Source organism: Vigna angularis, chromosome 10, assembly GCF_016808095.1.
Source record: "Vigna angularis cultivar LongXiaoDou No.4 chromosome 10, ASM1680809v1, whole genome shotgun sequence".
Classification (NCBI taxonomy): Eukaryota; Viridiplantae; Streptophyta; class Magnoliopsida; order Fabales; family Fabaceae; genus Vigna; species Vigna angularis.
In genome coordinates, this window is record NC_068979.1 from 13,563,343 (window position 1) to 13,576,255 (window position 12,913).

The following is a 12,913-nucleotide window of genomic DNA, read 5'->3' on the forward strand; positions in this document are numbered from 1 at the left end:
TCTTAGCTCAATGCTTTTTATGTTTTCCCAATAACCCCAAACTTGAACATTTAACAATACCACATAAGATCTTCTACTTAACTCAAGGTAAAGATTTTCAATCAAAGGTTTCAAGTGTATGTTCAAGGCTAAGGGTTCAAAGGATAGAACACAAAGTGTTCTCTTTTAGTAAGCTAACTTTATGAATTTGGCCAATAAAAAGGGTTTCAACAAAACGGCCTTGATCACATGATGGAAAACAAGCAATTGATTCAATCATGGAAAACCTGGGCAAAATCATTCATGCTTTCAAAGTAATAGCATTCAATCATACCAAAACTCTGGAGCTCAAAACCTCACATATAAGCTCATTCACATTTGACATACACATCCTGCTTAATCTCACAACCACAATCATAATTTCATGCATTTGTTCACAAAGCTTGTGAATCACCTGTATAAGCATTTAATGTGCACATCATTTCAACATCAATCAATCAATAAGCATCATCAAGCATTACTTATCAAACAATCACAGTTAATAGCAAACCATCACACAAACCAGGTTTTCAAAAGAGTACATCAAACCCTAATCTAAAAACAAAAACAAATGAGTTCAGAAAACTTAAACCACAAAAGCATAATCATTTGATAGCATTCATCAGTAAATGCTATCTCAGCTCCTCATCAGTCTGAGCTCTCTGTATCTTCCTCTTCCTCCTCATCTTCATCTTCATCAAATGCATCCTCCTCCTCATCTTCATCTTCTTCCATATCTCTAGCTGAAGCTTCAGCTGCTTCAGCTCCTTCATGCAATGGTTCTTCTGGCCAAGCTACCACATTATGGAATTCATCCATAGTCCACCTGTGTGCTGGAGGATTATCATACATCCCCACTATCATCTCAGCAGTGGCCACCTGCCCTCTGTGAATGGACTGCAACTGAGCACCTATAAGAGACATATACATGTCCCTCATCTGGAATGGTTCTGCTTCATGTGTATCCACAGACGTCCGGCTCTGTGCTGGCCCTCTACGAGCCTGGCGTGGTGGAACTGGCTGAGCTGCATCCTCACCTCCACAGTACTGTCTATAATAAGCCTCATCAATAGCTTTTCTTGGCCTCTCAAATGGTGGAACAGAAGTGTCCACCCCAGCTTGCTTGCAAAGGTGAGTGATCAAAGAAGGATGTCCTAGTGGTGCTTTGTTGTTTGAGGTGTTAGCACATACACTGATTTCATCAGCTATTACCTGCCCAATATTAACATTCAAGTTTCTGATAGCACAGTAGATGAATAGTGCCCTGCTGAGAGTAATATCTGACACATGTGAACATGGCTGAATGTTGGCATGAGAAAATGCCATCCAATATTTTGCAAGAGGAGTCAAATCCGTCCTCCTAATATTAACCACTGCGCCAGATCTATTCCTTTGGAAGTGTCCTCCAGGTATACACAGTACTCTCTCAACATCCTCAAAGTCAGCACCTTCCTCCATGCTAAGAGCAAACTGACATTGCTCACCAGCCCACACAGTATCCAGGAAGTTGTTGATAGAATCAGGATCAAACCTGATAGCATGGCCTCTGACATAGCCCAAATAATTCTCAGCTGGATGGCCACCAATCTTCTTTGCATTGGTGTAGAATTCCTTGACCACAGCTATGTTGGCAGGTGCTGGATAAGTGGCTAGCTTTCCCCAATCATTCCCTAACACTTGCTCTCCAAATTGAGGAGCAAAGTTAGGTATCATTCCAACTTTTCTCTCCATTAGAAGTCTCTTGTCCTGAACCACCCTAAAGTGCTTCTCATGTTTCCTAGAAAGGAACCTGCCATTATGGGGCTGCTCTGGTTCCTTTTCCTTTCTCTTGGTTGCCATGGTTTTCAATCTCTTTCCAGAAGAGGATGCCATTCCTGCATTCAAAACACAAACCAAAAACACAGAACATGATGTTAATCATTAGTAAACACAGAACACAACTCCTTTCGAAGCTAAACCACCGCTGAGGGCCAGAATTTCCCCTCAGCGCCACCAGTACCACACGCAAAACCAGAAAAACCAAATCTGGCAGAGTGCCGCTCAGCGGTAAATGCCGCTCAGCGGTGACCTGCAGATTTTTGCAAATCTCGTTTTAAAACTTTCCTAACTCCACCCAAATGCAATTTTCATATTTCCAGTTCATAATCATGCAGTTTAATCGGTTCAAACATCAAATATATCATCAAATCATGCATAGAAATCAAAACCCCTAAATATTCATGCTTTGACAATCACATTCAAATTCAAGAACCCTAGAATGAACCAAATGCATTTTACTTACTTGGGTGGAGATGCTAGATGATATGAGAATGCTTCCAAACTAGAATGCTCTCTTCCAACCCCAAACTTTGATGGCACACTAATGAAAAAGTGAGTGAAAGAGAGATTTTCTAAATAGGGAAGAGTGAAAAGATGTGGAAAACCTAAGAGAATGTGTGTGGAAATGTTTGTGCAGAGAGAAGCCAGAAAATAAACCCTAAAACGCAGCTTGGGGTATAAAAATACCCTTATGGGCTCGGGTCCCGCTAAGGGGAACTTAAGCCCCTCTGCGATAGTACCGCTCAGCGGTAATTGCCGCTCAGCGGCACTTTCGTGATGTGCCCTTCTCCTTCTTTTCTTGACCTACGTGCCTTCCTAGCATACCCCTCATAGATTCCCTGCAATTCAATGTTAAAAATGCTTATGCAAATCCTAACTAAAAATAAACAAACAAAAACAATCAATCAACTGGGTTGCCTCCCAGGTAGCGCTTGTTTAACGTCACGAGCCTGACCCAAATTCCACCAACACCCCTCAGTAGGCGTTTCAAGTTTACCAGCACCCATCAGTAGGTGCAAAATTTCTTACCAACACCCATCAGTAGGTGTTACAAACCTAGTATCCTTCAGTAGATACTTAACCACCTAGCATCCTTCAGTAGATGCTAAATTCCACAAAATATTTACAGAATAATGTTCACAAATTAAACCAAATCAAAATTAAAAGTTTGTCAATCACTGGGTTGCCTCCCAGCAAGCGCTCTTTTAACGTCATTAGCTTGACCCAGTAAAGCTTAAGTTCCTTCTTCTTTTTCTTCTTCCTACTGAACTTCTTCAGAAATTTGATCAAACCAGGAACCTGTTGCAGTGTTTCAATCATAGGAACTTTAATCTCCAATTTCTTGAAGATTTCCATTAAGCACTTAAATTTCTTTTCCTTCCTATGATTCTTCTTTAGATGAGGATGGGATTTTTCATATGATTTCTTCTTCTTTCCTCTCATCTTCTTTTTCTTCCTTTTTCTCTCCCTAAAATTTCTCTTTTTCTTTTCTTTTATTTTTTTCTTCCCTTTTCTTTTTCTTTTCAACTTCTTTATTTTCACACAAATCTTCTTTCTCTCTTCTCTCTCAACCACTTCTTTCTCTTTTTCTTCATCTTTATTTTTCTCACTCAACTCTTCTTTCTCTTTTCTCTCTATCTTTTCCGCATCTCCCTCTATTTTTTTCTCATCAAGAATCTTGTCACTTTCAGTGACATTGGTGTGCCCTTCCTCCTTAAGGTTAACTTCAGTATTAACCTCATCATCCAATCTCTGACTAATGTAACGAAAGTGCATCTCCATCCTTTTACATGATTCTTCAATGCTTTTCTGAGTAGAGTCGGAACTTTTCAAAAATCGTTGAAGGGTGTCCTCCAAACTTTCTGATAGAGAGGATTTTTGCTGCCATTGTTGTTGTGGTTGGTTCTCAAATTGTCCGGCAGCTTGCCAAAATTGGCTTTGATCCATGCTTGAGTGAGGTTCCCACCATTGGTTGAGATTACTTTGGTAGAATTGAGTGCCCATATAATTAAATTCTTGACCAAATTGCATTCTGCAGACATTAGGCACAAAACTCTAGGAAATATTTGTTAGCACAAAAAAAAATAGAAGAAGATATATATTCAGAAGATAAAAAGATTTAGAAGATAAAATATTTAGAAGATAGAATAAAATAAAATCTAACCTAACCTAAAAGATAAAATAAAATAAAATAAGATCTAACCTAATCTAAAAAGATAAAATAAAATAAAATCTAAACAAATAAAATAAAATCTAATCTAATCAAATAAGATAAAATAAAAACAGAAAAAATAAAAACAGAAATTCAAAATTAAAGTCAAAGATAATCAATAATCACACAAATTAACCAGTTAAACCACGAGTCCCCGGCAGCGGCGCCAAAAACTTGATAGACAAATTTGTAAGCACCAAAATATGATGTCACAAACTTGTTTCACAATCGGCAAGTATGACCGAATCGTTCAAGTAATAAACTTGGTAAGACCAAGTATCGTTCTTCCCAAAGGACTCACGGCCTAGTTTAGTTGTGTGATTTGTTGATTAGCTAAGACTTACAAACGAAATAATTGGATTTTATATGCAAGACTAAAAACTAAACATGTATGCATGAATTGATCAATGGCAAAGACAAAAGATAAACACTTTCAATGGATTATATGAATGAATATGTTGTTGGGGGTCAATTTCATCTCATCCACTCTCATACATTTTAGGAATTCAACATTCAAATCATCATTGTTAATGCCACTCTCTAAAGTACCATTCTAGATGGCTTCTCCCTAATCAAATAGTTCATACAATTCCTAGCATTCCTAATGATTAGTTCATGAGTGCAGGAGCTTAACGACAACCAATATAATATTGTCAGTATAATATTGGGAGAAATTCCCCGGATCTAGACTTCCCCGTACGTGTCCGTATCGACAAAACCAATAATCATGCAATAGAATGAGTTAAACAATGCAAGCATTGAGCAAAGAGGAAAAACCCTAACTAATGATGAAAGAAAGCATAAGTCTTAGATTAAGATGCAAGCATAAATTCCATATATGAGAGCTTCAAGAGATTACATTGATTCCCCAACAAACATACAAGGTTTAGTTCACCATATTCATGGTGAACCTAGATGAACAATGAAAGAATGAAAGAATAAACCCTAAAAAGGTGAAGAGGTAGCCTGAGCATCCAAGATCCTCCTTCAAAGGGGTGGAAGAGAGAGTGTTTGCCTACGTTCTGCCAAAGATACTAAACCCTAGGACGTGCAAGCCCTTATATACTAATCTAGAGTTACAAAAGATTACAAAAGCCCAAGCCCAAAAAGTGCCGCTCAGCGGTATTTACCGCTCAGCGGTGGTTGCGCGTCTTCTTTCTTCCCTTCAGCGGCCATTCTGCCCCTCAGCGGTTCCAACGTGACCCCTTGAGTGCCGCTCAGCGGTAATTTCCGCTGAGCGGTGCCTTCGACTTCTCTTTTTGCACTCTTTCTTGTCTTTTCTAATGTCACTTCTCTCCTTCTTCACTCTTTTTACTAAATTCACCTTAAAACCTGCACAAAAACACTCAAATCAAGCATAAACCTGTCCAGCTCTCTTATTTCTGAAAATAAAGATAAAAGCATTGATTTCAAGCTAGTTTCTAAGTCTAAAGGTTGCTTTTAGTATCAATTTTAAGCATGAAAATAACAGTTTTTCAACTGTTATCAGAGCATCAAATCTGTTTCAAGGCATTGTGCCAAGTTTGACCCTCTTGGACAAAGCAACCACACAATAAGATAATGAAGCACTCTTTCCTCCATTCTAAGATGTCCTACTAGAAGATATCTCCTATTAGGTAGAGGTTGTTGAGGATTACGCATGAAAGAGCGATAGGCCAAAATTTTGTTGAAATCACCAAAGTCATTTGGCACATGCAGATTATTTTCTAGGATTGGAAGATGAGCGACATTTGTCCAAATGTCATGATCAAGAACAATATCTACACCCTTAACACGAGTGTAAACAATACCATTGTGGGCCTTCAGATTATAGTAAAAGACTCTTACCAAATCTGGATAGTAAAGCCCTTGAAGTTGCAAGAGATGCTGGACGCCTTGCTCAACCAATTGCCGAGAAAACTGAAATTGATTTGCAGTAAACCAATTTAGATCAACAAATTTTTGACGAAGAACCTTCCGTTCTTTCCACATTTGCAGATATTCCTCATGCCTTCCGTCATCTGAAATCCACCCATGAATATTTGGACCACGTGCGGGAGGAGTGCTTTCTCATGCATAGCTTCTTCTTCTTCTCCTTCTTGAGGGTTCAGCCATGAGAAGTAAAAAAAATTTTGGACACCAAGATAATGGTATTTTTGAGTGAAGAAATAAAGAGAATTGGAGTTGTAGAGTGATGGGTAATGTGAGTGGGTAAAATGAGGGATGGTAGGGGTTAAAATAGGCTGAAGATTCACTCCCCAACGTTCAAAATTAAAAAAATGGCCGTTTATAGCCGTTACAACGGCTAGAATTTGCAGTATTTACTGCCTGTAACGTTTGCTAATCGATTAACTAGACGTGCTAATCGATTAGCGCTAATTGATTAGTGGCACTGACTAATCGATTAACTGACGCTGATTTCCGAAAACCATCTAATTTTACCTATTTCTAATTTTAAGATGTTTTCAATATTCCTAAATCTCTTCTAAGCTCATAGAATCTATCCTTAGGCAATGCTTTGGTGAAAATATCAGCTAATTGATGTTGTGTATCAATATATTCTATTTCACAATCTCCCATTTGCACATGATCTCTAAGAAAGTGATGCCTAATCTCAATGTGCTTGGTTCTAGAATGCATTATGGGATTCTTTGTAAGATTTATTGCACTTGTATTATCACACTTAAGTGGAATATGATCTAAATGAATGTCATAATCTTCTAATTGCTGTTTCATCCATAAAATTTGCGCACAACAATTTCCAGCAGCAATATATTCAGCCTCAGTGGTTGATAAGGCTACACAGGCTTGTTTCTTAGAGTTCCAAGAAACTAAGGAACTACCTAGAAGATGACATGTTCCACTAGTGCTTTTTCTATCTATCTTACAACCTCCATAATCTGCATCGGAAAAACCTACAAGACTAGGTTCCGTTCCTGATGGATACCATAAACCAAAGGATGCAGTTCCCTTAAGATATTTCAATATTCTTTTAACTGCTGTAAGGTGAGATTCTCTAGGACTAGATTGATACCTAGCACACACACAAACACTCTGCATAATATCTGGTCTACTAGCAGTAAGGTATAACAAAGAACCTATCATGCATCTATATTTAGTTTGATTTACCTCTTTACCTGACTCATCTTTGTCAAGATAGCAAGAGGTTCCCATAGGTATAGATGCTTCCTTTGCTTTGTCCATTTCAAACTTCTTAAGAATTTCTCTACAATACTTAGTTTGAGAAATGAATGTACCTTCTTTCATTTGCTTAATTTGAAGACCGAGGAAGAATGTTAATTCTCCCATCATAAACATTTCAAATTCACCCTGCATAGTCTTAGCAAATTCCTCACAAAGAGATTTATTAGTTGATCCAAAAATAATATCATCAACATATACTTGAATAATCAAAATATGTTTTCCGACTCTTTTAATAAACAAAGTGGAATCAACTTTTCCTCTATTAAAATCATTTTCTAAAAGAAAATTGCTAAGTCTTTCATACCAAGATCTAGGTGCTTGTTTTAAACCATAAAGTGCTTTCTTTAACTTATAGATGTGATTTGGAAATTTAAAATCTTCAAAACCGGGTGGTTGTTCAACATACACATCTTCTTTTATAAAACCATTTAGAAATGCACTTTTAACATCCATTTGAAATAATTTAAATTTCATTATAGATGCATAAGCAAGAAGTAGGCGTATTGCCTCTAACCTGGCAACTGGAGCATATGTCTCATCATAATCTATACCTTCTTCTTGACTATATCCTTGAGCCACAAGCCTAGCTTTATTCTTGGTGATGTTTCCATCTTCATCCAGTTTGTTTCTGAATACCCATTTTGTTCCAATTACTTGATGAGTATCTTCTCTAGGAATCAATTCCCAAACTTGATTTCTTTCAAACTGGTTGAGTTCTTCTTGCATTGCTATACACCATTGTTCATCTTGAAGAGCTTCCTTAATGTTCTTAGGTTCTATCTGCGACATAAAAGCTACATTCATACAAAAACTAACTAAATTTCTTCTAGTGTTTACCCCTTTTGATATGTCGCCAATGATGTTCTCCAATGATAATCCTCTAGGTTGTTGCCATATTTTGTTTAGATCTTCATCATCTTGAGGATTATTCATTTTCTCTTCATTTGTTGTCTTTTGCAAGTCTTCATTTTCACCTGCATCTGATTCATCTGACTCAAGAGGTTTTGCCTCAAGGTCCACAATTTCATCAAAGACAACATGCACAGATTCTTCTATTTCAAATGTTTTCCGATTAAAAACTCTATAAGCTTTGCTAGTTAGAGAATATCCTAGAAAAATAGCTTCATCGGCTTTGGAATCAAATTTTCCTAAATTCTGTTTTCCATTATTTAAGACAAAACATTTGCATCCAAAAATTCTTAAATGTGAAACATTTGGTTTTCTACCTTTAAAAAGTTCATAAGGAGTACATTTCAAAATTGGTCTAATAAGCATTCTATTCAATACATAACATGCAGTACTCACAGCATCAGCCCAAAATTGTTTAGGAACACTATATTCATTTATCATAGTTCTAGCAAGTTCCTCTAAGGATCTATTCTTTCTTTCTACAACTCCATTTTGTTGAGGAGTTCTAGGTGCAGAAAAATTATGAGAAATGCCATATTCTTCACAAAAAGTTTCAAAAGATTCATTTTGAAATTCACCTCCATGGTCACTTCTAATAGCCTTTATTTTCAAATCCTTTTCATTTTGAACTAAATTTGCAAACTTTTTAAATTCTTTGAAAGCTTCACTTTTAAGAGTAAGAAAGAAAGTCCAAGTATATCTTGAATAATCATCTACAATAACTAAAGCATAATAATTTCCTCCAAAACTTTTTATCCTAGAGGGACCAAATAAATCCATGTGCAAAAGTTCTAAGGATTTTAAACTAGAAACAACATTTTTCGAATGAAAAGATGATTTCACTTGTTTTCCCTTTTGACATGCATCACACAATTTATTTTTCACATATTTTAGTTTTGGTAGACCAATTACTAAGTCTTTAGAAATGAGTTTATTCAATTGTTGCATATGAATATGTGCAGCTCTTTTATGCCATAACCATGGATTTTCTTCTTTTACTACTAAACATGAAATATTCCTATTTGATGCATTTTCTAAATCAATCAAATAAATATTGTTATGCCTAATTCCTTTCAAAGCAATTTCAGAAGAATCATTTTTATAAATAGTGCAAGAATTTTGTTCGAAGGTTACCTTGAATCCTTTATCGCATAATTGACTAATGCTAATTAAGTTGTGCTTTAATCCTTCCACATATAGCACGTCTTTGATCATCAAGGTATCTTCACTTCCAATATCTCCTATTCCAAGGATTTTTCCTTTGTTGTTGTCACCATAGGTGACAAAGCCTCGTTCCTTTTTCCGGAAGCTTGTAAATTTCTTTTTATCTCCGGTCATGTGTTTTGAACATCCACTATCAAGACACCACATATACTTCCTTGGTTTTGATAATTCCTACAACATAAAAAGAACAAGCTATTTAGGTACCCAACTACTTTGTATGGGTCCTTTGGGTTAGATTAAAAAAGATTGAAATCATTTTACAACCCAAGCATATCTACCACTTGGAACACCATAATGCTTAATTTTACATTTGTTAGATGTATGACCCTTTTTCATACAATAAAAGCATGATGCAACATTTGTGTTCCTGTTAATAGTTCCTTTTTCTACCCATGCTCTGCGAGTTCTATATTTATTTTTAGGAACAAATTTCTTAGTAGTTCTATTTTCAGAGATTTTACTACATTCTCCAGTGGTTGTATTTTCAGAAAAATATTTGAATTTTATGCAAGATTCACATTCATTATTAGCAATATATTTTTCTTTTTCATAATATAAAACTTTACTTTTTAAATTTCTGATTTCTTCTGCTTGATATAAAAAATTATTTTTCAAACTTCTGTTTTCTTCAGATAAATTTGTAAATTCAGTTTTCAAATTATCATTTATTTTAGAGAAATTTTCAGAAGTAAACTTCAAATTTTCATTTTCTTCAAGAATATTTTCAAAATTTAATTTTAACTCTTTGAAATCCTTTTTCAATTTCTTATGAGCTATATCTAATTTTTCGGATTCTACTAATAAAGCAGCATAAGTATCATGCAATTCATCTTCACTATCATATTGATTAGAATTATCTGAATCGTTAAATGTACTTACTTGGCTTCCAGCAGTGTCGTCATCCGCCATTAGACATATGTTTGCTTCTTCATTAGAATTGCTCGAGTTAGAAATTGATTCGCTGTCATCGTCCCATGCGATGTATGCTCTCTTTTTCTTGAAGAATTTCTATTCTTTCTTTTCTTCACCCTTCTTTTGATTTGGACAGTCTGCTTTTAAATGTCCCTTTTCTCCGCAACCATAGCATCTATAGTTTGAGGAAGATCCTTGATTTTCTCTCTTTTCGTTTCTGAATCTCCCTTTGCCTTTTGATTTCATGAACCTGTTGAACCTCTTGATTAGTAGACTCAAATTTTCGTCTTCTTCTGAGTCTTCATCTTCCATTTTGCTTTTGCTCTTTTCTACCTCAGATTTGAAGGCTAGAGTCTTTTTCTTAGTTTTTGCTTCTTCTTCATCTAGTCTTTCGAGGTCAAGTTCATGCTCTCTCAACTTTCCAAATAATGCAGCCATGGTCATTGTGTTGAGATTTTGTGACTCAGAAATTGCAGTCACTTTTGGTTGCCAAGACCTGTCTAAAGATTTCAAAATTTTTATATTAAGCTCATTAGTATCGAAAGACTTACCTAATCCAATAAGATGGTTTACGATGTTGGTGAAGCGTTTTTGAACATCTACTATTGTTTCCCCTTGCTTCATCCTGAACATCTCGTATTCCTGGATTAAGGTATTCTTTCTAGCTCTCTTAACATCATTTGTACCTTCATGGGTTACTCTAAGTACTTCCCACATTTCTTGTGCAGTTTTACAAACAGAAATCCTGTAAAACTCGTCAACAGTTAAAGCAGATGAAATAATATTACGAGCTTTTACATCATTACCAAATTTTTTCTTATCTTCAGCAGTCCATTGGTCACGGGGCTTTGGTTCCTGCATATTGTTAGTTGGAACAAAAGGACCAAATGCAACAGCATCCCAAATATCTATATCAATAGATTCCATAAAAATTTGCATTCTGACCTTCCAAAATGCGTAATTTTCACCTGTGAATACTGGTGGTCTATTGATAGAAGCACCCTCTGCGAATGTTTGATACGATCCCGCCATTTGAATGACTATCAAAGCAAGCTCTGATACCAATTGTCAGAGCGGCTGCAGCGGATGGGTTAGCGTGGAACAACAAACCAAGAGGGGGGGTGAATTGGTTCTTACTAAAAACGTGTGCCTTTAAAAATTTCTACTCAATTAAACTTACTTAGCAATTAATAATAACAATTAAATAGAGTAAGGTTGAGAGAAATTTGCACAGATGATTTTATCCTGGTTCGGATCTTACCAATCCTACGTCCAGTCGCTTATCTCAAAACAAGATAAACAATTCACTAATCACAAAACAATTACAAACTACAATCACAAAGATACAATTTGTAAAAGTTTAGAAAACACCTTTCTTGATGCCACAAGAGATGAGACAACACCTCCTTTGAATCTTCACAAAGGATGAAACACTTCCTCCGAATACTTCACGAAGGATGACTTTCTCTTCCGAACACTTCCTTAGACACACCAAGGATGAACCAGCTATTCCTCTATCACCGTAGCAGTATTTTACCAACTCTACAGACATAGTTTCCTTAGCTGAGCAAGAGCACACAATTCTCAAGAGTTTCTGAGTATTTGAGAACAAGGGAAGAGTTGCTGTTGTTTTTCTTGAGAGGAAATGAGAGTCTATTTATAGACTCATCCAAAGGCTCTTCCATTTTTCGTTTTCAGCCTTTCTGACTGTGTTAATCGATTAACTTAAGTGGTTAATCGATTAACTCACCAACGGATAGTCCAACGGCTCTAAAAACGACTAGTTTTTCAAACAGTCACTGTGTTAATCGATTAACAGCCTCTGCTAATCGATTAACGCTAATCGATTAACCCCCCTGGGTAATCGATTAGCATGCATTGTTGTGCTTCTCCATTCGTCTCTGGAATAATCGATTATTCACCTTTGTTAATCGATTAACGCTAATCGATTACCTTCCCTGATTAATTGATTAGCACTGCACAGTTTTTGCTCTTGGTTTATTTTTACATCACTTTTGAATGCATACATAAAACCCCTAATTTCCTATGTTCATACAGTTATTACAAAAGTTACAAGTCTTCAAAAATCATTCTTCATGAGTCTTGGTTGTTCGTGACTTGATTTAGATATCATCAAAACTTCATCTTCATCATTTTGCTAACAATCTCCCCCTTTTTGATGATGATCAAAACCTCTTTGATGTTTAAAGCTTTTGATAATAATTTGTATTTAAAACACAACTTAAGGAAGAAACAATTGTTAGTGTACTTAGAAATAAGTTTAAGGCTTGAAATATTTCTCCCCCTTTTTGATCATTATTAAAAAGTGATGTATAATTGCTCCCCCTAAATTTATTAGAAATTATACTCCCCCTTAATAAAAGGATATATGCATTAAAAAAAAACAACATACATTTTATTGAATTTAAAGAGGCAAGCATACAAAGAAGTTAAATATATAGCACACACACTACAAAAAGCATAGAAGCATAAAGTGCCTAAGACTCATCATCACTATTGGGAACATATAGTTTGGCTAGTTTATCATCAATTTCCTTGAGGTGAGTATTAATTTCATCATAGCGAAGAGTGTGATAAGCCATCATGTCATCCATCCTAGTTTGTTGCATAAAGGCC